The sequence below is a fragment of the Furipterus horrens genome, unplaced genomic scaffold, assembly GCF_987537825.1.
Source record: "Furipterus horrens unplaced genomic scaffold, mFurHor1.1.pri manual_scaffold_3, whole genome shotgun sequence".
In the NCBI taxonomy this organism is placed as follows: domain Eukaryota; kingdom Metazoa; phylum Chordata; class Mammalia; order Chiroptera; family Furipteridae; genus Furipterus; species Furipterus horrens.
This window is the reverse complement of record NW_028327173.1, coordinates 11710154-11733784: the sequence shown is the minus strand read 5'-3', so window position 1 is coordinate 11733784 and position 23631 is coordinate 11710154. Positions and strand designations below refer to the sequence as shown.

The following is a 23631-nucleotide window of genomic DNA, read 5'->3' as shown; positions in this document are numbered from 1 at the left end:
AATGATTAATGTTTATCTCTGACATCTGCTGTTTCTCAGCCTTTCTCCTCCCCCCGCTCCCTTTCCCTAAAAATAAATAAATAAATACCGTAAATATTTTTAAACAGAATGAATGGATGGATGGATGAATAAATTATTGATTGAATGAGGAAGAGAAAAAAGTTTTTGTTCTAGAAGAACTTTATAGTGTACCATTTATGTTGAAATAGAAAAGGAAAATTAACTTCACTAAATACCTATGATGTGTCACAAGTAGTACCAGGCATCTCATATAATTTCATTTATCCTCACAGCAGGTTGAGATTAGTGTATTTTCACAGATTTGGAAACTGAGTATCAGAGAAATTAATGTGGAAGATGCATTGTGTAGATTTAGAAACTGACAGAGGCATTTTTATTGGATTCCAGAGAGTTGTAAAATTTTGTGGAAGGCAGAGAGCAATTACAAAAGCAATCAGAGGCAGATGGTATAGTATGAGTTCTGGAGCCAGGCTGTCTGGGTTCCGATCCCAGCTTTGCCATTTCCTAGCTTTGTATCTATTATTCTCTTTCCCCATTCTTTTCCCAATGTGATGTTTTGTGCGATGTTTTGTTCACTGTTGTATGCCCAGCCCAAGAACATTATCTGACACATAGTATTTGCTTGATAAATATATGTTGGTTGAATGAATAAAAGAAATGAAATCTCTGGCATTTTGATAATTCTTGGAGAACAAAGACCAATATAAGTGAGAACAAAATATTTTTTTAAGCCAGCAATACACATATTATCAATTTTGTTACATTCAAAATGTGTAAAAATAGATTTCTCAGTGCTGGAGGAGGGAGTTACAAACATGAAAAGGAAGAAAGCGTGAAAGAACTCTTTGCTGTTGGATTGCAATTCAATGTGTCAGTATGAACTCATGGCATTTAATATAATATAGATATAAAAATGTGTGTGTGTGTGTGTTTCCTGTTCTTGTTTGCTGGGAGGCCCTACAAGCAATGGCACACCAGTAGCAATAAGCAAGCCTAGATCTTGACTTCTAAATATCATTCTCTACTAAAAGAATCCAGGGTTCCTTGGGAAAACATCTGAGGTTCCAGGGTTGTAGCAGAGAAAATAGGAGATGACTCTGGAATGGAATAGCTTCTTGTGTCACAAAGTAAGAAATTATTTAAAGGATGTTATGTCAAAATGTTTCAATAACTACAATCTGCCTAAAGTCGTGCTTAGTTCCCAGCTGGGACTCTGTGTAAGGCATTATAATGAGTGTCACTAGGGCTTCCCTCAATTGTATGGAACAAGTTTCAAAAAGATAGAAGTTTGCATTTCAAATGCGTTAAGACAGTCTTGTGACAAAGCAATTTCACAACAAGAGAGTCAGCATCTTACATTGGACAGAAGAAAAATGAAAACAAAAACTGTCACTTAAGTACACTAGATTTTAGCCCCAAGTGGTTAATCAACTCAACATAAGCTCTTTGTTTAGTTTTAGTTTACTAGGTTGTAAATCCGGCTTCATTAACAACACAAATTAGAATATTTCATAGCACAGCACCTACAGAAAGGTCTTTTAGATTTCAGTGGAGTTTTCTTTTGTTTCCTTGCTATTAAAAACTAATTCCTTTATTAAAGGGAGAGTCACATTTTTTTGTTGTTGTTTCATATATTCTTTCTTCAAGAGGGGACTTATATTGTTTTGGCCCTTCAGTAATGTGCCCAGAGTCAAACAGCTATTAAGTAGTTTCTTTGTTTGGTTCCAAAGTTCAGAAGCCCCTCCCATTTACATATATATTTACATACATATATTGATATTTACAAGATAACAAGCATGCAGTAAAGTGCTAGAAACATAAGTACAGAGTAACAGATAAATGGTAAAATGAACATCACTAGCACTTCAGACGCCCACTCCCCAGTGTGCCTTGCCAGATCATACCCCCTTCCTCCTTGCTAGCATAACTGCTGTCCTGACTTTTATGTTACTCATTTCCTTGCTTTCCTTTAAGTAGTTTTACCCTGGTTATACATCCTTAACAATATGGTTTAATTTTGCCTGGTTTTGAACTTTATGTAGATAGAATCACATAGCCCATATTCTATGGTATTTCACTTATTTTGCTCATTATTATGCTTTAAGATTCATCCATGTTGTTTCATGTATATTTCATTCTTATTTCATTGCTATATAGTATCCCACTGTATTCTACCCATAATTTATTTGTTCTGCTGTCCATAGATATTTGGATTGCTTCCAGTTTAAGGTTATTACCAATAAGGTTCCTAATTCTTGTACATGCATCCTTATGCATACTGGCATGCATTTGTATAGGATTATAGGTCATATAACTAAGGGGAGCAATGAGATATGTTTATCTTCAGCTTTTTAGATACTGCCAACTTTATCCCAAAGCGATCGTACCAGTTTACATTTTCACCAGCAGTGAATGAACATTCCTGTTATTCCATATCCTCACCAATAGCTGGTTTTTAATTACACTCTAAAATTGTTGCCAATCTGGTAGGTATACAGTGGCATCTCATGGGGGTAATTCTTGCTCTTTCAAATGACTAAACTACTCAATCATATGTTCTGAATATATAATATAACAGGAGTGTGGGGTTCAAATTTAATGAAAAGAGCTCTGGCCAGGTAGCTCATTTGGTTAGAGCGTTGTCCCAATACACCAAGGTTGCAGGTTCTATCCTCAGTCAGGACACATACAAGGATCAACCAATGACTGCATGAATGGTGGAACAACAAATCAATGTCTCTCACTCTCTCTCTCAAATCAATTAAAAATTTTTAATTTTAAAAAATTAAGTTAAAAAATTTTAATGAAAGAGTCCATGTCAAGAGGAGATGATAGAGACACTTTGCCACCTTAACGTTTGTGACCTTGAAGCAGATATACTGGGTTGAATAGTGTTCCCGACCCAATTCATGTCCTTCCTGAAACCTCAGAATGTCACTTTATTTGGAAATAGGATCATTGCTGATGTAATTAGTTAAGATTAGGTCATAACTGGAATAAGGAGAACCCTAAATCCAAAATGACTGATGTCCTTATAAAAAGAGGAGAAAAATACAGAAACAGATACAGAAGGAAAATGTAAGAACAGAGTCGCTTAGGAGGCCATCAGGACACAGCGAGCAGGAAAAAAGAAGTTTATTGAGGGAATCAGCAAGCTGGGAGGGAGCCATGCTGCAAGTGGCTCTGACTCCGAACTCCTAGGGAAGGAGGGGGTTGCTTTATAGGGGGAAGAAAAAAGGGACTATTGAATTGTGGTTATCTTGCAGCTGCAAGCATGACAGGCCAATCAAGGCCAAATGCTGCTCGGCTTGACACACCCTGCTACCGTGGGGAACTCCCAGCCCAAAATATCGCTATCTTCCAAGCAGCTGCAGGCCAGCGGGGGGAGGGCATGGGAACTGAGGCTGTCAGAAAATGGCTATGTGACAGTGGGACAGATTGGAGCTATGTGCCTGCAAGCCAAAGATCAATCACCAAAAGCTAGGAAAGAGCCATGGAGCAGGTTTTTCCTCCGAGTCACCAAGAAGAAACAAACCCTGTTGACGCCTTGATTTTGGATTTCTAGCCTCCAGAACTGAGAGAGAATAAACTTATGTTGTTTTAAGTCATCCAGTCTGCAGTACAATGTTATGGCAGGTTTAGAAAATAAACTAGCAGGGAACACACTAGATTGGATGTCATGTGAGCTGGATCCTAGTCTACTCTGCCACTAACAGGTGGGTAGGTACATGTAGCAGCGCCCATCAAATGGGCCTCCCTTAGCAGCTCTCTCTTCAAATTCTTGCATTTGCTTCTTCTCCTTGTATCTTTGGGCCTAATACTGGTAATGGCTCCCACCGTTACTTACTCCGAGGAATTACCATCCCTCTTGCTTTGGAAATAGTAACTTTATTAAACTCTCCTCAGTTTTCCGCTTTGAGTGGACCACGTATTTCCTGCCAGGACCCTGACTGCTAAACTTAGGAGAGGTCCTTGCCCCACTTCTATTTCCTGTCTGTCCCCACCCACAGCCTTTATTTCCTTCCTAGCGTATATCACAACTTGCAATTGGCTTCTCTGTTTATTTACTACTCTCACCAGTGCCCCCCCATTCCCCATTTCTCCCACCAGATGGTAAGTTTCATGAAAGCAGAGACTTCACTTGCCTCATTGTCATTATACCCCTAGTGCTTCGCACAGTGTCTGGTACACTGAAGGCATTTAATTAATATTTCTTGAATGAATGAATGAATGAATGAATGAATGAACGAGGAACAGAAATGATGTCTTTTTAATTTTATATCTCTAGCACTAGCCAGGAGAGGTACTAAGTGGTGCTCAAATGATGTTCTGTGTTCTCACATGGCCCTGCCTTTGAGAACAGAGGGTCTGAGTATGGGAGACAAACTTATGACTAACAACCAGTGCAAATGGAAGTATAGCTTTGTGCTCAGTAAACTCATATATGGTATTTGGATTGACCTTAGAGTCTGAGTCTGAGGGAATGCTTGGAAAGTTCTCTTGAAGGTGCATTTTCTGCATTTACCTGCATTTGAAGATATACTCAAGTTGCATATAAATGGATTTATGAGAGAACATGAATTTGAGACAAAGAGCAGCACTGAACTAGTTCGGATTTAAGCATGTGAGCTTGAGAGTGAGAGTTGGTGCGAGTATGATAATCGTAGCTTGAGTATTAATATTTCAGAGGCCAACAAAAAGCATACATTTGTTCACATAGAGCTCCCCTGGCTAACTTAATGTCACATTAGCTTTGATTGTTTTTTTTCACCTGGATAATGTGAACTCAGCCATAATGAGGTTACTGGCAATCACTTGCCAGTTCTGTTTGGTTGATAAAAATTAGGGCCCTGGCTGGTGTGGCTCGGTGGATTGAGCACCAGCCTGTGAATCAGAAGATTGCTGATTTGATTCTTGGACAGGCAGGGCACATGCCTGGGTTGCAGGCCAGGTTCTCATTTGGGGGCGTGCGAGAGGAAACTGATCCATGTTTCTTTTGCACATCAATGTTTCTCTCCCTCTCTCTCTCCCTCCCTTCCCCTCTTAAATAAAAATAATTTTTTTTTAAAATAGGGATTTCTTGATCAGTGCAATTTGGTAGAAAAAAACATTTCTAAATATGGAATTCAAGGTTGGGGGAGGCATTCTGGGCAGAAAAAAGGTTAGGCGACCTCTTCTTAACTTCCCTCCTGTCTCACAGAAGAGATGGGTGTCTCAGTCCTGAGCTGGCACTTAGATCTGCCTGCTTCTAAAGGCACACCTTTACCTGGGAAGTTGTCAGAGGGTCTTTCCATGAAACCCTGAAACTCTATATAAATATTTATGTATGAAAGCATATCATTTTGTTTTTTTTTTTAGTCCATAGCTTTCCTCGGATTCTCAGAGAAACCCAGGATCCAAAGAAGGTTAAGAACTGTTGACCTGGAGCCAAATACAGGTCTTGGGTAGGATGCCAGTTCCTCCAGCAGAGGACAGTGGTACCCACGTTCACCGACCTTCTTGCCTTTACAACATTGGTTATCAAGAGATCTGAGCGGCTGATTCAGGTAGGCCTGACTCAAGAGTATCAAAAGAGAGCCCCAACCTTCCCCTGTTCTCATTGGGTTGGTTTTGAAATCCCATTTCCAACCCCCAGTTGCCACATCATTGGGTATGTAAGCTCTCAAGCAGTAGCTCCAAGGAAGATCATCTTCTCCCATCAACTTCCTGAAAGGGTCTGGAAAAGTCTCCTTAGGAACACACATTTTTCTGAGCTCTGTTGCATCTTTGTCAATGCTGGTTTTTTTTGCTTCCTTCGTGGACGTGTTTAGACCACCAGCACAAACACTGATTCAGAGACCCTGTTTGGAAGACATTTTTCAATGGAAACAAGAATGAATTGACTTTGGCTGGATGCCTAAGCCTATACTAAGCCTATAGAACGATCACTTAGTTCCTTAACTTAGCATTCAAAGCCGTTTGAGAAGGGTTTCACCTCTCCACTTCAAGTCTTTTGTTACTGTCCACATATAAGGTCTCCTTTTTGGCCAAACTATTCCTGCAATTGCTTTGGGCTTTCCAACAAGCTGCCGAAGAGGTCAGTCCTTCCTTCCTGTTTCCCTTATCTTTTTCATCCCTATATCGGCACACATTATGGCTGCAACAGAGTGTGCGAACAGAAGATTAAGTCAGAGGGATGGTGGAAGCAGATGGTATAGAACCTTGGAGGCCATGACAAAGACTTCGGTGTTACTCTGCGTGAGATAGGAAGACATGAGCAGTTTCTGAAGGGAGAAGTGACTCCATCTCATTTGTGTTTAGCAAAGGCCACTCTGACAATTGTGTTGAGAACAGAATGTTGGGACAGGGGCAGAAGCAGAGAGCCAGGTAGGAAGACTATTCCAATCATCTAAGAATGATAGAAAAGGAGGCAGTGAGAAGAGGTTGGCTTCTGGGTGTATTCTGAAGGTAGGACTTACGGGATTTGCTGACAGATGTGATGTAGGGTTTGGGGGGAGTGGAAGAGGAGTTAAGGATGGGTGTAAGATGTTTGGTGTGAGCAAACAGAAAGGTGGGAATTAACAGTAAGATGGGAGAAGGAAGCTTGAATGGGGGAACAGACATAGGAATTCAATGTTGGCTAGGTTAAGTTTGGAGCTGCCCAGTAGACCCAGTTTATGTGCTGCCCCGTATTTCCTCAACCCCCTGTCCTCCCTACCCCCTTGTCTGCTTACTCAAAGAGCAGCCCTGGCCACCACAACTAGTAGCCTCCTGCTAAGACCACTGGCTGTCTCAGCCTCCCCCAGGGTGACAGCCAGGCTACAGCTAACGTCCATCATGCAAAAGCTCCAGGCACCAAACCCAAGTGACCAGACCCAGAGGCTATGCTTCCTTCCAACACTTCTGAGCCCAGATCACAATCTAAACCAGAGTTGGGGAAACTGGCACCCCCAAGGCCCCCAAAAAGGCCATGGACTACAACCCAGAGATTCAAGGGGTAAAAGTTTATCGTTGAGAGACAGGAGGTGAGAAGGAGTCAACAGATGAAGTCTAATTCCTTCTGAATTCTACTCTCCTTCCCAAGAGGTAACACCAAAGCTCTGCCGTCCACCCACCCGACCCTCCCCCTCTGGAGATGTTCTCGTGTGACCTGGCCACCAGCTGTGTTTTCCTGTGAATCTGTGGCTGGCTTGATAATGTACCTCTTATGTTTGCTTTCCCTCTTCCCTCCCTTTCTGCTCTGGGATTGCACTTCTTCAGCAGAGTATGCCCATGTATGAGCTTTACCCTGGGCTCTGATTTCTAAAGAACCCAGGTTTAGCCAACATTCAAGTGGAAATGCAGAGTATGCAGGGGAAAGGTCAGTGCTGGAGATAAAAATGAGGAGTTCGATGCATGTATGTGCTTCTCTAAGGTCTCCTATGGGATGACTATGGCCAGAGGGGAAAGTTAGAACAAGGCCTGAGCCCTGTGACCCTGTAATGTTTAAAGGCTGGCCAGAGGAGGATGAGTCAGCAAAGGAGAATGAGAAGGAATGACCATGTGTGGGCAGAAAACCCAAAACATGGCTTCCTGGATGCCAAAGGAAGGAAATGTTTCAAGGAAAAGAACATGATGACCTGGGTCAAGTGAAGATGGAGAATCGGTCCTTGGATTGAGCATCAAGGAAGTATTTCAGTTGCACGGACCAGAACGGTTTCCTCAAAGGAGTCGGAGCCAAAGTCTGAAAACAATGGGTTTGAGAGAGATTAAGAGGAGACAGATTGGAGACAGCAGGTGTACACAATCTTTTCAAGGTGTGTTTCTACAAAGAGATGAAGAAAAGGGGCAATAGCTTGAGAAGGGGTGGAGTCGATAGCAGGTTCTGTAGGGGAGAGCCCTTGCTCACGTTTGTATGTGGATGGGAATGTGGATGGGAAGGCTTCGGTAGAGAAGGTAACACAGATGATGCGGGGGAGAGAGAGGAGGGACGGCTGCCTCCTGGAAGTTCCCCGCAGAAACCGCAGGGTTTAGGTTTCAGGGGCTGGAAGTAGGAGGTTTGTTTCTGAGCAAAGAGGGAGAAAGCTAGACATCTGGAATTTCCTCTCCATGGATGCCTGGGTCTCTAGGGCCCAACTTTTAAAGTTGAACGTTTACTTTTTGATGTGGTTAGAATCCCTTAGCCCACAATATGTTCCCAAGAGCATTTAATTAAATGGGAATCTGGTGTGCATCTGTGACTAATTAATGTTGATCAAAAACAATTAAATATTAAATGTCAGTGCTGTTACCTGGTTCCTTACTAATAATTGCAAAGGGCTGAATGTAATTATCAAGTCCTGACCTCCATAGGAACCAAGTTCACCTTCAAATAATGAAAAAGAAAAACTGAGCTAATGAGAGAGCAGATTTTGTACATTTTAAAAAAATATTTGAAGCAATGAAATGCTAAACATCAAGGCAAGGGTATTGCTTAGAGTTCCTTTCCTCAGTGCATGGGCTTCGAAGGGCCCTCTCTCTTACAGAAATAATGGCAGCTCCATTAGCAATGTAGTAAACATTCCTAATGGTTCTCCTTTCAGTAAAACATGTCTTCATATGCTGATAATATTCTGTACTGTATATGTTATGTGATAAATGTAAAATGATGCAATTCTATTCAACAAGTGTTGTTGAGGACTTGATTTTACCAGTCCTGAGCTAAACTCTGGGGATAGAGAAATGTGTAAGATGAACCCCTGTCATCTTTAAGGTCTGGCCTGGTGTTCCTCAGAGGGTGCTCTAATGCCCACCATTATCAGACTTACCTGGGTGCTTTGCCCTTCCTCTCTCCAGTTCATCTAGTATGATCAGAGGTTGCTGTTTTCTCCTGGTTTAATAAATAACTTTTGTTCGCATTTCTTGTTTTGGCGTGATTTTTAAAGGTGGGGGGGAGCAGCAACAACTTTATTCTGCCGTCTTGAAACTGGCAGGCCACCACGATCCTTGTGGTCCTGGTGAGGGGTGGGACGCATCCAGCAGATCCCACAGATGGGCTGCTTCTTGCCCATGGGAGCAGTGTGGGAGATCGGAGGACAAAGACCAAAAGCAATGCCTTGGATCGGCGTGGTTGCTGAGAGCCAGAAGAGTGAGTCAAGACCAGAGGGCCATCCAGCAAAGAGATGGGTGGAGGATAGGAACCATAGTATGAAGCCAAAACAAAGAGCGTTGAGGACCAAGAAATTTACGAGCAAGGAGTAGCAGGATGGAAAAACAAGGAGGCGGTCTGGAAAGGTTCCCAAGACAAACCGGGGATGCTTTGGGTGACTTGAACTCTCATCCCCGCAGCGACTTCAACATCCTGCCCAGGTTGTTTAACAGGATCATGGTAAAGGGACAGTGTGACACTGTAACCTTCAGTGCTCCTCTGAAAAGTTCAGACTAAGCTCCGTGCATGACAGTCTGAGTTCTGAGCTGTTGTTAACTGTAAAATGCTCATTTGATGCTCTTGGGAATTTGATACTTCTAATTCTTAATCTGTAAAGAGAAACCACTGTAGTTCCCTTGACCTATTGCACTTTACAGATGCATGGGGATGCTGTGGGGATGGAGCAGAACTTCAGTCCGACTTCCCCCTTTGCTTGTGCAGGGCGCTCATAATGTCTTTAGCTTTAAGCTGAATGCAGGAGAGGGATGCAAGGAGGAAGAAGGGCAGGGAACTCACAATTCTTGTTAGCATGTGTTGGGTGCAAGGCACTTTCCATGTGCTGTTTCTTTTATTCTTCTAACAGCCATCTGGGTTGACCCCTCACACCCACTTTTATAGATAAGGAAACCAGCCCCTCCTAAGTGGAGGATATGACATTTCAATGCAGGTCTCTCTGACTCCGACACTATGATGCTTCCAGTATAGCACAGAGCCAGCCCCTGTTCCTCCCTCCCTCCTCTGCAACACAGGAGGAGGTGACCAGTCACTAAGAGCCGCTCTCTTCCCAAAGGAAGAAGAAAGCTGACTCATGGCTGACCTTCCCTCTGAAATGTTATGTGATCTTTTGAACGATGACTATTTAAACCAAAAAATTTGACTTGGACTTTAAAAAAAAATTTTTTTTCATTGTTGTTTTAGTATAGTTGTCCCAATTTTTTCCCCCATTGCTCTCCGTGACTTGGACTTTTAATATGGCTAAACAGAAAAGATCCTCTCATTCACTGAATAAGTATATGTGGAACACCTCATTTATAGAAGGTACTGGGCTAGAACGTTGGAGGATTTGGAAATGTATAAAATACAGGCGAATTGTATAAAATTACTTTTATGGTTAAGGTTTATTTGAATTTAGATGTACTAAAAAATGTTCAATTTTGAGCTTGAAATTGATCTCTTGGCATTCACAAGAGAGGTCAGGGCTGGATTTGCCAGTAGGGCAGGTCACTCACCTGGAGGTATTGAAATCTTGCAGATGGATGAATTTCTCAGAGAAGATGGATTACAAGGGATAAAAATAAAGACAAGGATAGAGCCTTAAATTACACCAATTGTTAAGAGCTGCAAGTGAAAGGTAAGCCGTCAAAGCCCTAGGGATGAAAGAGGAGGAAGAGATAAAGGAGGAAAAGGCAGACAAGAATAAAAAGTTTAGAAAGGGCGCACACACAGAGCTTCCAGGAGAAGCTGTCCAAAGTGTCTAGCACTGCATGGAGAGCTAGCCGAACAGGGATTTCTAAAAAGCCATGGAGTAAGAGTATTGATAGGCAGATGATGCATCTATCCTGGAAAGTCAAAGAAGGCTTCATGGAGGAAGTGGACATTTGATTCAGGACCCAAAGAACAAGTAGTTTGTCAGAAAGAATGATGTTCCAGGCAGAGGGGCAAGCGTGTGCAAAGGCATAGAACTGTGAATGAGCATTGCATGTCTAAAGAAGAAAGTTCTTGGTGGTGGGGAATGGGGCCCAGCTTAGAGAGGCTTCTCGAGAGAAAAATAGTTTAGACCTATGTCCAATATTTTGATATAGAATTATTATTGTTGAGTATTAAGTTGATTGTAGATCAGTAAAGGGGGCTTTATGAGAGGCAGAATATCTAACGTTTAGAATGTCACATGCTGTGGGCAGAGATTTTGACTCTTGTTCACTGATGTACCCATGTGCCTAAAACAGTGTCTAGTATGTGGTAAGAGCTCAATAAGCCTTGTATTTGGGTAACAAATGTCCATACTTGACCTTAATAATTTGATTATATTAGACATTCCACAGAATCACCAAATAAAACAAAAAAAGTGGAATTGAGAAAGCTCAGTAAAAACAAGAGCAGCCCTAGCCGAGTAGCTCAGTTGGTTAATGCTTTGTCTCGATATGCCAAGGTTGTGGATTCGATCTCCTGTAAGGGCACATATAAGAATCAGCCAATGGATGCATAAGTAAGTGAAACAACAAACTAATGCTTTTCTCTTTCTCTTGCTTTCAGATAAAAAACAATTTAAAAAATATAGACAAGAGTAAGCATTACAGAAATTGATGGGGTTGAAAAGAGATGTAAGTAAACAGTAATAATAATAATAATAAATGTTAACACTTATTAAGCATGTGTCTTTAGAGTTTGCTTGTACTAGTCAATAAATATATAAATATCTTTGACAACCACCTTTTACTGATCTAGAGAGAATCAAATTAATATCTGACAGAGGTTAAGAGAGTTGCCCAAGACCACACAGCTAGTGGAAGTTATGCTGACATTCAAATCCACTCTGTTTCTCTCTAGAACCAAAGCTCCTAATAAAAATAAAGCCTAAGCACCATCTGCATTCCAGGCACTGTCCTAGGCATCCTATACTTGCTACCCCATAAGTCATCTACGCTGGTGGCATTATTAGCACCATCATGCCTGTAATATATGTAATATAAACACAGAAGTGAAAGGACAGAGAGAGGTTAAGTAGTTTACCTAAAGTCACGTGTAAATAGGCAGCACAGGCTGGTGAGCCCAGGCAGACTAGCTGCAGTCTCAGGACTCAACTCATATAGCCCTGCCCCTTGGCCGTGACACCGTGCTGATTCAGAGGGACATTTAGGCCATAACATGTGATCCCATTGTTGTTTTTAAGATTTTATTTATTTATTTTTAGAGAGAGAGGAAAAGGAGGAGAAAGCGAGGGAGAGAAACATCAATGTGTGGTTGCCTATCAGACCCCCAGCTGGGGACCTGGCCTGCAACCCACGCATGTGTCCTGACTGGGAATTGAACTGATTACACTTTGGTTCACAGGCCGGCACTCAATCCACTGAGCCACACCAGTCAGGGCTGTTTGTTCTGATGGAGGAAACACAGACTTTAGAAAGAGCCCTGAGTTTGAATGCCTGGTTTTCCACTAACTCGCTGGGTGACTTGAAACTCTCTGAGCCTCAATTTCCACAATTGTAGAACAGGAATAATAATTGTATCCACTTACAAATCTGAGGATTAGATGAGGTAATGCCTATAAAGTTCCTGGCGTGATTTCTGCCACAGGTCAAGATATTTTAGTGACTTATTTGTTTTTTACTCTCCTTCTGTCAAGGATATTTCACTTAGATCAGGGGTCTTAACTCTTTTATTGCATGGACCCCTTTGGCAGTCTGGGGAAGCTGATGAAGCCTTTCTCAGAGTAATGATTTCAGAGACAAAAAATAAAATGCATAGGATTACGAAGGAAACTAGATATAATGAAATACCATTATAAAAAATGTTTTAATTTTGAATTTATGATATAGTAATGGATGTGCTTGTTACTGCATTGAACCATAGAACCTAGTGGCAGGTCCAATAACTTTCACAAATTCCAAGAAGTGATGAAGGTCAAAGACATTTGGGAATCACCTGCAGCACCTGTTATGTGAAATGAAAATATCTTATCAGTTCTGTTGGTGACAGTCACTCGTCCTGCTAAGGGTTTGTTATCTACATTCATAATTGAAGGAAATGCTAAGTTCTAGTCAGAGGTTAGTGAGAAAAAAAAAAAAAAGATGTAATTTTTTTCCATCCAAGTTTATAGAACCCTGGGTTAAAAAGAGATGGTTTAAGGGAAGGCGGGGTTGGGGAAACTCTGGGCCTGGCTGGTCTGCCTGGAGGTTCCTCATAAACAGGCCCCTGCAGTCACGCTCTGGGATGTTACTTGTTTGGCCCTGGGTGGGCACAAGTTATGCATCTCAGACTCCCTGCGCCCCAAACTGAAGCCCTGATCTTCCTTCCTGCACAGGCCTGCCCCACAAACACCCTTTCTCAACTCAGCAGATGGAAGCCCCTCCTCCCAGCAGAAATCTTGGAAGTGTCCTGATGCCTCTCCCTCTCACCCTTCACTTCTAATCCATCAGGAAATCCCATTGGCTGTGCTTTCAAATAAACCTGAATCTGGCCACGGCTCACCCCCTCCACTGCCCACAGGCTGGCCTTTGCCACCAGAACCTCTCACCTGGTAACTGCAATAGTCCCCTCCCCTCTCTCATTACTTCTTCCTTGCCCCTCTGCAGCCTCTTCTCCACAGTCTGAGCGGCCCTTTTCTGTGTAAGGACCCCTTGCTTACTCTGCTGCAAGCCCCCTGGCCTCCTTGCTGTTCCTCAATCCTGCTAGGCAACCTCCCAGTTTGGGGCCTTTGCACTGACTTGACTATTTCCTCTGACAGTAATAATCTTCCCTTAAACATCACCATTCCCAACTCTCACATCTCTAAGTCTTCATGCAAATATCACTTCCTCCAGGAGGCCTCTCTTGATTGCCTTATTTAAACACAACTGTGTCTCCAGCCCTCCCGATACCCTTAGTCTACTCTAATTTTGCTTTTGGCCTTAGCATGTAAAACCTGTCATGTTATGTAATTTACTTATTTATTGGGTTTATTTTATGTCTTCATCCTTCCTTCACCCATACTCAACTAGAAAATAAGCTCCATAAAGAAAGGGATCTATGTTTTGCTCACTACTATGACTGTGGGAGAGGGGGAACACATAATAGGTGCTCAATAAATTGAGTAATTCAATGAATAAAGCAGGGTTGGCAGGTTGCACATTCAAATGAAGTAGCTCAGACATGAGAACCAGAACCAGGCTCTGTTCCCAGCTGCCACTCTCTGAGCCTTAGTTTCCTCATCTGTGACATGGAAATCACAAAAGCCTGTCTTACAAAACTGTGGGAGGATGAAGTGAGCTGGTCTGGAAGGGACCTGGCATTTTGCAGGTGTTTCGTAAATGCTGACTCCTGATCTACTTCTGATCTGGAGTAAGCAACTTCCTCCTGTTGGCATGGGGTCCTGGGAGCTCTTGTACAAGGGCAGGGCTCATGTCCCTCTCCTTCGTCCTGTTCCCAAAAAGGCTCAGAATAGAACCAAAGTCTCCTGCCTCCACTTGGTGCTGTAGCCAACGGACCACACGACCACTTTTTTCCTGTCCACTACTTTCTTTTGAGGTGGAAAGTAGTCGTTGGAATAACTTACCCAGGGGCAGGGAAAGGAAAAAACAGCAAAAATTGTTTTAAAAGGGAGTTATACAAGCATATGCAGGAAAACCCCATTGAGAGACATAAATGCTGATTCAAAAGAGGAGGAAATATGAAATTTGAGTTTTCCAGGCCTTCCCTGGTCCTGAATTTCCTCTCTTCCATCACACATTTTTCTTACCCACAAAATGGGCATTAAGAAAGATGACAGGGTCAAAAAATAGACCCTGTAGAAAAGAGGAGGGAGGTTGAGGATGTTGTTGAGCAGGAGTCAGTGCTGCTCCCTATTCCTCCCACCAGTTCCTTAAGTCACGATGGGGAGAGGCAAGCTCAGGCAGAAGCTGATGTCTCCCCAGGGAAGGAGAGTGAATTCCGGATCACTAATGGAGACCGTTTTCCAGGGCTGCTTTCATCTCCTGCCCAGCCCAGGGCTGGGGACCAGCAAGCTGCAACTCCAAGGAAAACCGGACTTCACAGCGGTCTCAAGCAGCTGTCTTCCTGCAAGGGCATGTGCCTGCGCCACGGAGTCAGGCCTGCCGTCCAGCCCAGCTTGTGCCCGGCTTGTGCCCGGCTTGCCCCTCAACTCCAGGGAGTCCTGCCTCCCCATTTCCTCCCCACCCGAAACAATGCTGAGTTGGCATGTGAAAATGAGTGTGAAGCGAGGCTGCGCACTGGTCTTTGTTGAGGATTTGTTTTTGCCAAGTGGCTTGGTGGGGAAGATTGCATTGCTTGGTTATTTTTAAGCCTGCATTTCTGGAATTTGATTTGGGGGAAAAAAAGAAAAAGAAGAAAACAAAAACCAGAAACTCAAGTCATGAGAAGCTAGTGGCTCTGGGCATCCTCTTTAGGAGCCTTGGTACTCTCTAGAGCAACCAGGAGCCCAGGGACTGTGGAGCTGGCAGAGAACAGAGAAGCAGAGGGGTTCCAGACTGCTCCAGAAAGTAACCTGCTCTTCATCCCAGGGGGAGAAAAAGTGCCATGCCCACCTGATGCCTCATTTCTGGCACTTGCCCGTGGGCACTGGCTGCATGCCAGGCTCTGGGCTGGATGGTGATGGAAACAGTATGGGTCCCTGGTGGTATGAGGCTCATCCTTTAGATGGAGAAATTGAGGATTGCAACATAGTTATGGTATGAGCTCGATATGGGGAAGATACAAGGTTGGAGGCGGTGCTAACCTAGCCCAGAAGGATCCAGAAAGACTCCCAACTATGAAAACTGAAAAATGTGCGTGAGTTAGCAGAGCACAGCCAGAGAGGATTGTGGGTAGGAGAGGGGTGGGATGGGGTGGAGACAAGAAAAGAGGCTCTGAAGGCAGACAGACCTAACTTCTCATTCTGTCCCACCTCTGACAAGCTGTGCTGTCTAGGCAAGTTTGCCTACCTTCATTCTCCTCACCCGTAAAATGTGAATAATCTAAATCCTTTACTTACAAAAGCTAACATTTATAGAGCCTGTTCTGGGTCCAGGCACTGTTCTAAACATCTTATATATATTAACTCAAAAGATAATTTTTTAAAATATAAAATGTTGATTCTCATATACACACGAAATGAACCCGTATCAAAGAGTTTATGGAACCTATTAAGTACTGAGGGAAACTGTAAGGTGGTATGACTAGGTCGGAGGAGAAATCAAAGTACCCCACAATTATATTGAGATAAGATGGATGGAGGGCATATAACCTATCAAATACTATTACCGTAAGAAGTAAGGAGGCATTAAGGGTTTCTGAAGTCTGTAAGGTCAGTGAAAATCAGATATTTTAAATGTTTTAGTTCTGTCTACAAAAACGGAATCCACTAAATTATTATGGGTTATAGATGGGTTAAGAAGAAAGATAAAAGACTTCCTTATAAATCTGGAAAATAGAACATTGAAACTACATCCACATTATTCCAAACAAATAACTACCATAAAATACCCCTTGTCAGTTCATTTAGTCCTAAATAGTTAATTCTTTTTTTTTTAATTAAAAGATTTTATTTATATTTAGGGACAGGGGAAGGGAGAGAGAAAGGGTGAGAGAGAAACATCCATTGGTTGCTTCTCATACTTGGTTGCCTCTCATATGTGCCCTGACCAGGACCAAACCCACAGCCCAGGATTGGACCCTGACCAGGAATCAAACCAGTGACCTTTCATTTTGCAAAATGACACTCAACCAACTGAGCCACACCAGTCAGGGCCCTATGTAGTTAATTCTTGTTCTGCTGGCTCTTGAGTCTCATGAAACCATCTGTTTGACTGTAGAGATCTGGAAATCCTGACCCACGCTACTGGTCTAAGAGTCTAAAAGTCATGTAAGCCATGTCGGCTCAGTTTTGAGTGTCAATAGTTTGAAATATCCAGTACAGCCTTTTTCCATGAGGCTCTGAGACTGTTTTTTTGAAAATGAAAACTCTGGCCTACAGCTTATAGTAGGGTCTTCTGGCAACTAATCAATGTTTCTCTCTCACATCAATGTTTCCCTCCCTCTCTTTCTCCCTACCTTCCCCTCTCTCTGAAAATAAAAAAGACCTGGTTGCTGTGGCTCAGTGGATTGAGCATCAGCCTGTGAACCGCAAGGCCGCTGGTTTGATTCCTGGTCAGGGCACATGCCTGGATTGTGGGCCAGGTCCCCAGTTGCGGATGTGTGAGAGGCAACTGATCTATGTTTCTCTCTCACACATTATTGATGTTTCTCTCTCTCTTTCTCTCTCCCTGCCCCTCTAAAAATAAATAAAGTCTTAAAAATAAAAAACAATTCTTTGAAAAAAATTAAATTAAAGCAAAATAACAAACCTTTGTGATTTTTGCAGGGATCCTATGGAAAATCTTTCCCTGTCACCAGCACCTGTCTGGCAAGTTTGACTTTCATTGGAGCAGGCAGTCAAAGCCTGCGTTTGGTTTTCTTTCTTCCTTCCTTTCTTTTTTCCATTTTAAAATCTTTCTCAGTTTTTTCCCTATTCCTTTTAAGTAGGTATTATTATTATCTCCATTTTGGATAAAGAGAACTCAAGGCAGAGATGTTGTCTAAGGTCACATGACTAGCAAAGGGCTAAGCCAGTGATTCTCAACTGGTGTGATGCAAGAATTTTTAAAGCACACAATACCTGGTTACTTAGTCAGAGGCACTGGCCTCTTTTCCCTGGATTGTCGAATTAAAAAGTGACAGCAACTATACAACAATAGCTGTCTGATGTGAATGAATCAAAATAAGAACTATGTTTTTTGTCAGATTGGCAAAAAATATATTTTTTAGTGTGCTACAGAATTTTAGTGATTACTTTATGTGTGCCAGGATATGAAAAAGGTTGAAGATCTCTGGGCTAGGTGGTTGTGAAATGTACCTAAGATTTAATTTTAATCAGATATGGGAAGATGACAGACATGGAGACAATTGCTTGTGAAAGGCAGGGCCAAGTGAGAAGGAACCAGGGCTGGTTGGGAGACAGAAAAAAAGCCTGGGCAAAAGACTGTTGTGCTTTTCATGGGGAAGGAATGGGAGAGGCGAGGCAAGCAGTTTAGGATTGCTTAGTTTGAGTAATGTCAACAGGCTCCGGGCTATGAGGTGGCCCCTAGTTGTCTGGTACTTGGCCCTGGGTGATTTAGGGCAGAGGGATACTGACTTGGTGTTCGAGTTAGACAGAGGAGGTGGCTGGGTGTTTGAAATGTTTGGCTTGCACATGAAAGGCATGCTCACAGGCAAATTGTTTACTATCTCTAGGAATTAGCTAGCCCTGGGAGAGGCAGTCTCTCCAGGATTAGCAAGGCCCTAAAATGTCAAAGCATCATAAAACACAGAACATAAAAACATGATTAATACATGAGCCTGACTTTGAACCCCAGCAGTCTGACTCTGGAGTGTGTGTTTTTATCTGTACACCCTACTGTCTTTCATAGGGTTATTGTGCTTAAGTGGGGTGTGTAATAAACATATTATGCTTAGCACATGGCCCGGCACTTAGTAAGTGCTTTATAAATCACCAGGACTATTAGGCAAAGGCCTAGAAGTGGGAGAGAGAACAAGGCCATTCAGGCAACTAAGACTGGACCATGGCTTTACTGAGGAATGCTGGGGAGTGTGGGGTGGGGAGAAATGAGGCTGGTGTGGAAAGGAGAGGCCAGGTCTCCCAGGCCTTGTTAAGGAAGGTGGAATTTTCCCTAAGGACAGAAAAGAACCAATGAAGTGTTTTAAAGAAGGCTCAAATTTGTTCTTTTTTTAGAGGGCCCCTTCCTAGTTGTGGGGTCAAGAATGGATTTACTGCAGGACAGCTCTGGAGGCAGTAGTGACCAACAGAGCTGGATGAGCTTGATCTCCCCAGCAGCCCCTTGGCATTCTCAGATTTTCATTAGGCGCTCTGCCTGTCCCCCTACTCTCAGACCCCGTGGTGGGAGTTTGGGTTCTGCCCCCTAGGGGTGGAGCACTCAACCACCTAAGCCTATGTCGATCGGCTCGGCCTTCTTTCTTTCTTTCTTTTTGAAGTATATTTTATTGATTATGTTGTTACAGTAGTTCCAATTATTCCCCCTTTGCTCCCCTTGCCCAGTACCCTCCTTCCCTCCAGCAATCCCACCCCCTTTAGTTTATGTCCATGGGTTGTGCATATAACTTCTTTGGCTTCACCCTTTCCTATATTATTCTTAACTTCCCGCTGTCCATTTTGTACCAACCGATTATGCTTCTTAGTCCCTGCACCATTTCCCCATTTCTCCCCCTCCCCTCTCCCAGCTGATAACCCTCCAAATGATCCCATTACCTATGATTCTGTTGCTATTCTGGTTTGCTTAGTTGGATTTTGTTTTCATTTTTTAGATTCAGTTGTTGATAGTTGTGACTTTGTTGTCATTTTAGTGTTCATAGTTTTGATCTTCTTTTTTTTAAATAAGTCCCTTTGACATTTCATATAATAATGGCTTGGTGATGATGAACTCTTTTAGCTTCACCTTGTCTGGGAAGCACTTCATCTGCCCTTCCATTCTAAATGATAGCTTTGCTGGATAGAGTAATCTTGGTTGTGAGTCCTTGCTTTTCATCACATTGAATATTTCTTGCCAGTCCCTTCTTGCCTGCAAAGTGTCTTTTGAGAAATCAGCTAATAGTCTTATAGACACCCCTTTGTAGGCAACTCTCCGCTTCTCTCTTTCTGCTTTTAGGATCCTTTCTTTATCTTTCACCTTTGGCATTTTAATCATAATGTGTCTTGGTGTGGTCCCTTCTGGGTCGAGCTCGCCCTGGACTCTCTGTGCTTCCTGGACTTCTATGTCTATTTCCTTCACCAAATTTGGGAAGTTTTCCTCTATTATTTTTTCACATAAGTTTTCAATTTCTTGCTCTTCCTCTTCTCCTTCTGGCTTCCCCATGATTCGGATGTTGGCATGTTTAAAATTGTCCCAGAGGTTCCCAAGCCTCTCCTCATTTTTTTTTCAATTCTTGTTTCCTCATTCTGCACTGGTTGACTGTTTTTTACTTCTTTATGTTCCAAATTATTGATTTGAACCCTGGTTTTCTTCCCTTCACCATTGGTTTTGTGTGGATGTTCCTTCGTTTCACTTAGCATAGCCTTCACTTCTTCCCTTATGCATTTGCCATAGCCAAGCATATCTGTCAAGCCTGTGAGCATCTTTATCACCAGTGTTTTGAATTCTGTGTCTGTTAGGTAGGCTATCTCCTCATCTGTTAGGTTGTCTATCTCCTTGTCACTTAGTTCTCCCACTGGAACCTTGATCTGTTCCCCATTTTGGGCCATACTTCTCTGTCTCCTCATCTTGACAGCTCCTGTGTTTGTTTACCTCTGTGTCTTAGGTAGAGCTGTCACTCCTGTTACGTTGTAAGAAGCAGAGCCTTAGGAATTCGTCAGTACAGGGTGACCTATTTCAACACGTTGTGGCGCTATATGAGGGGGAGGGGTCTGAGAGGGAACAATGCTGCCCATTCAGCACTCGCCCCTTTTCAAGGCACTTCTCCCACTTCCCTGTGGAACTGATGCCCCTCTAGCTGCTGCCCTGACTGTCGCTCCCAGAGTGGGTGGGTCTGTGGATGTTCTAGGACAGTGGGGGCCCTTTAAACAAGTGGACTCTGCAGAGAGACCAGCAGTTTCTGCTTCGACTCTAACCCCCACTGGTTTGCACAGTCAGAAGCAATGAGGCTTGATTTTCCTCGTTGCTGGGATTGTGAGCTTTGCGGTCTGGTCAGGAGCTAGGAACGCTCCCCAGGTGTCCCTCCTGACTTTTTAAAATGTTTGACTGCACTTTCTTCTGGCCTGCTGCTGCCGCCGCCGCTGCTGCCACCACCACACCGCGTCCTCTCCGTCCTGGCTCTGACCCGGCTCCACCCTCCTAACTATCTGGATGAGTATTTCTTCTTTATATTTTTGTTTCCTGGACTTCCATGCAGTTTGTTTTCTGGAACTTCTGGTTGTTTCTGGTTTTGAGGTAGTTGTATTCCTTCTTAGTTATGGAGGGAGATGCAGTGTGTCTGTCTACGCCTCCATCTTGGCTGGAAGTCCTCTAAGTTCAGCCTTTTTCTTTTCTTTACTTTTTTTTTTTTTTCAGCTCAGTTCATTTTGGGGCCACTATGATTGGGTCAATGATAGGTCTGAGAAGAGTGACTATCAGGACTATGGCTTAGACCAGGGATCCTCAATGCCCAGGCCACGGACCGGTACTGTTCTGAGGCCCGTTAGGAACCATAATGCACAGCAGAAAGTGAGTGGGGCCTACCGGGGCTCCCCATCACTTGCATTACTGCCAGATCTCCACAAAACCATCCCCTGGTTCCAAAAAGGTTGGGGACCACTGGCTTAGACTACTAGAAAACAAACTTGCTTTTGGGTGCAGAACTTAGATCTGAGAGGATATGAGGGCTGGAGCAGCTGCATCCACCTTGCCACTACAAGGGCAAAACTTTGAATGGCTTGGGGCATGACTTAGAACAGAAGTATAAAGCCAGCCCAGTGAGAAACAGATAATAAGTTCCAATGTCATCACTTGTGCCCTGAAGCTAGCTGTGCATGAAGCCACTAACCTCACTTTTCAGTTCATTTTTTTTTTCCAAGATATTTTGAGTTTGATCTCTGGCTAATGAAACCAATGAAAGTAAACAGCTCATTGCAATTTATTCCTTAGTAAACAGCTCATTGCAATTTATTCCTTAGTACTGACTAAGTGTGTGTGGGGGGGAGGTAGGGGGAGCAAAATCCTGTTGCTATATACTAAATGTTTATGTCCCCCACAAATTCATATATTGAAATCTAATTGCCACTGTGATGGTATTAGGAGGTGGGGCCTTTGAGAAGTGATTAGGTCATGAGGGTGGAGCCCTCATGAATATAATTAGTGCCCTTATAAAAGAGACCACAAAGAGTTCCCTTGCTCTTTCTGTTATGCTAGGACACAGCAAGAAGATTACCATTTATAAACTAGGAACCAGGGTCTCACTAGGCACTGAATCTACTGACACCTTGATCTTGGACTTTTCAGCCTCCACGACTGTGAGAAATAAATTTCTGCTGTTTATAAATCACCTGGTGTATGGCAGTTTATTATATAGTAGCCTGAACAGATTAAGACACTTTACTACTTAAAAAAAAAAAAAAAAGGTTACCATCCAAAGCCCTCTCATGCACCATTGGTAAAAGCTGGCACTACCTTTGTAGAGGAAAATTATGCACTAGTATTAAAATGTAAGTGTTTATACCCTTTGACCTAGGAATTCCATATCCAGCAACACATTCTACAAACTTGTACAAGCATGCAAACATAGAAAGATGCAAATATAGAATGATTTATTAGAGCAAACATTACTAATAAACCAAATGTCCATCAAAAAAAGAATGGAGCTCTGACCAGTGTGGCTGAGTTGGTTGGACGTTGTCCCTCAAAACCAGGACATTGTCGCTGATTCAATCCCTGGTGAGGGCACATGCATGGGTTGGGGGTTTGGTCCCTGGTCAGGGCACATATGAAAGGCAACCAGTTATTGTTTCCCTCTCACATCAATGTGTCTCTCCCTCTCTTTTTCTCTCTCCCTTCCCTTCTCTCTAAAAATAAATAAATCTTTTTAGAAAGAGAATGGAAAAATGAATTATGGTATTTCTCTACAACCCGAGCAACTCAAACAACCTATATAGCCCTGAACACAATGGCATATAATGCAATGGAATATGTTACGTTTTAAGAGATTGTGATAGTTCTATATAAAGACACAGCAAGTTGTCCATGATATATAAAAGAAAAAAATAAGTCACAAATGATAGGCATGATTTGTGTCTAAGATCTTTACGTATTGGTATATATTAGAACACCCACCAAACTGTAAATTGTGTCATTTTAGAGTGTAAGCTCATGGGGAAATTTATAGGTCCTTCTTTATATATTTCTGTAATGTTTTATTTGATAAGGTATTTACCCCTTCAATAAGAAAAAAAATGATGAAGTTTAACTATTTATAAGAAATAACGAAGATACAATCTAGATATGTCTCTATCTTGTCCTTTTAACATTGAAAAGGAAAAATAGTTCAAAATGGTCTAAAAACAATAACACCATTAAGTAGATTAAGGGGAAGTTGGGCAAATATTTCAGCACACGTATTCAGGAGCCTTCTCTCCCAATTCTACACATGTGTGAGACTTCAGTCAAATGCCAGTAAGTCTTACAGTTCTCAGGAGAGCATGAGAATCAGGCCCTTTGGCATTAACAGAGCTCCAAAATTATCAGATAAAAAGCTAAAAGTTTCATTTTCTTGTTGACAAGCATCCAAATGTTTGAAAACATGGAGAAAATGGACTGACCTTTCCCCTTCTTTGTCAAGTTGTTTGGGCTTTGAGCAAGAAGTGCTTTTTATATCCTATTTCAGGGTCTGATGGCTGACCTAGAAATATAGTCCCTACTAACGGAAGAGGAATCAGCCAGAATGGACGTATAGTAAGTTGAGAGGGAAGAGTGAATGAAAAACACAACATCCCTTGGTTGCAAGTGACATACAACTCAAACTGGCTGAGGCAACCTGCATCTGAAAAGTCCACTGAATCCAGGAGCTCAATTGTATCTAGACCTGTCTTTCTCTCTTTCTTTGTTGTGAAACTTTATATAAGAAGGCTCTTCCCGAGTTATGGCACAGGCAGCTCCAGGCTTACATCCTGTTCTCTCTTAACAGCTGCAGGAAGAAGATGCTCTATTTCCCCAGCAGTCCTATTGACTTGAATTGTTCCTGATTTTTTTTGTCTG

The 23631-nt window shown here is 42.6% G+C and overlaps 1 long non-coding RNA gene across 1 annotated transcript; it reads left to right on the top strand.

The window, feature by feature from the left end:
* The first annotated feature begins 10331 nt into the window (after positions 1-10331).
* LOC150014281 (uncharacterized) lies at positions 10332-23407 on the top strand. The gene is made up of 3 exons (XR_016509918.1): positions 10332-10517; positions 11420-11487; positions 23261-23407. It is a non-coding gene; the product is annotated as an uncharacterized LOC150014281 (long non-coding RNA).
* Positions 23408-23631: the final 224 nt, after the last annotated feature.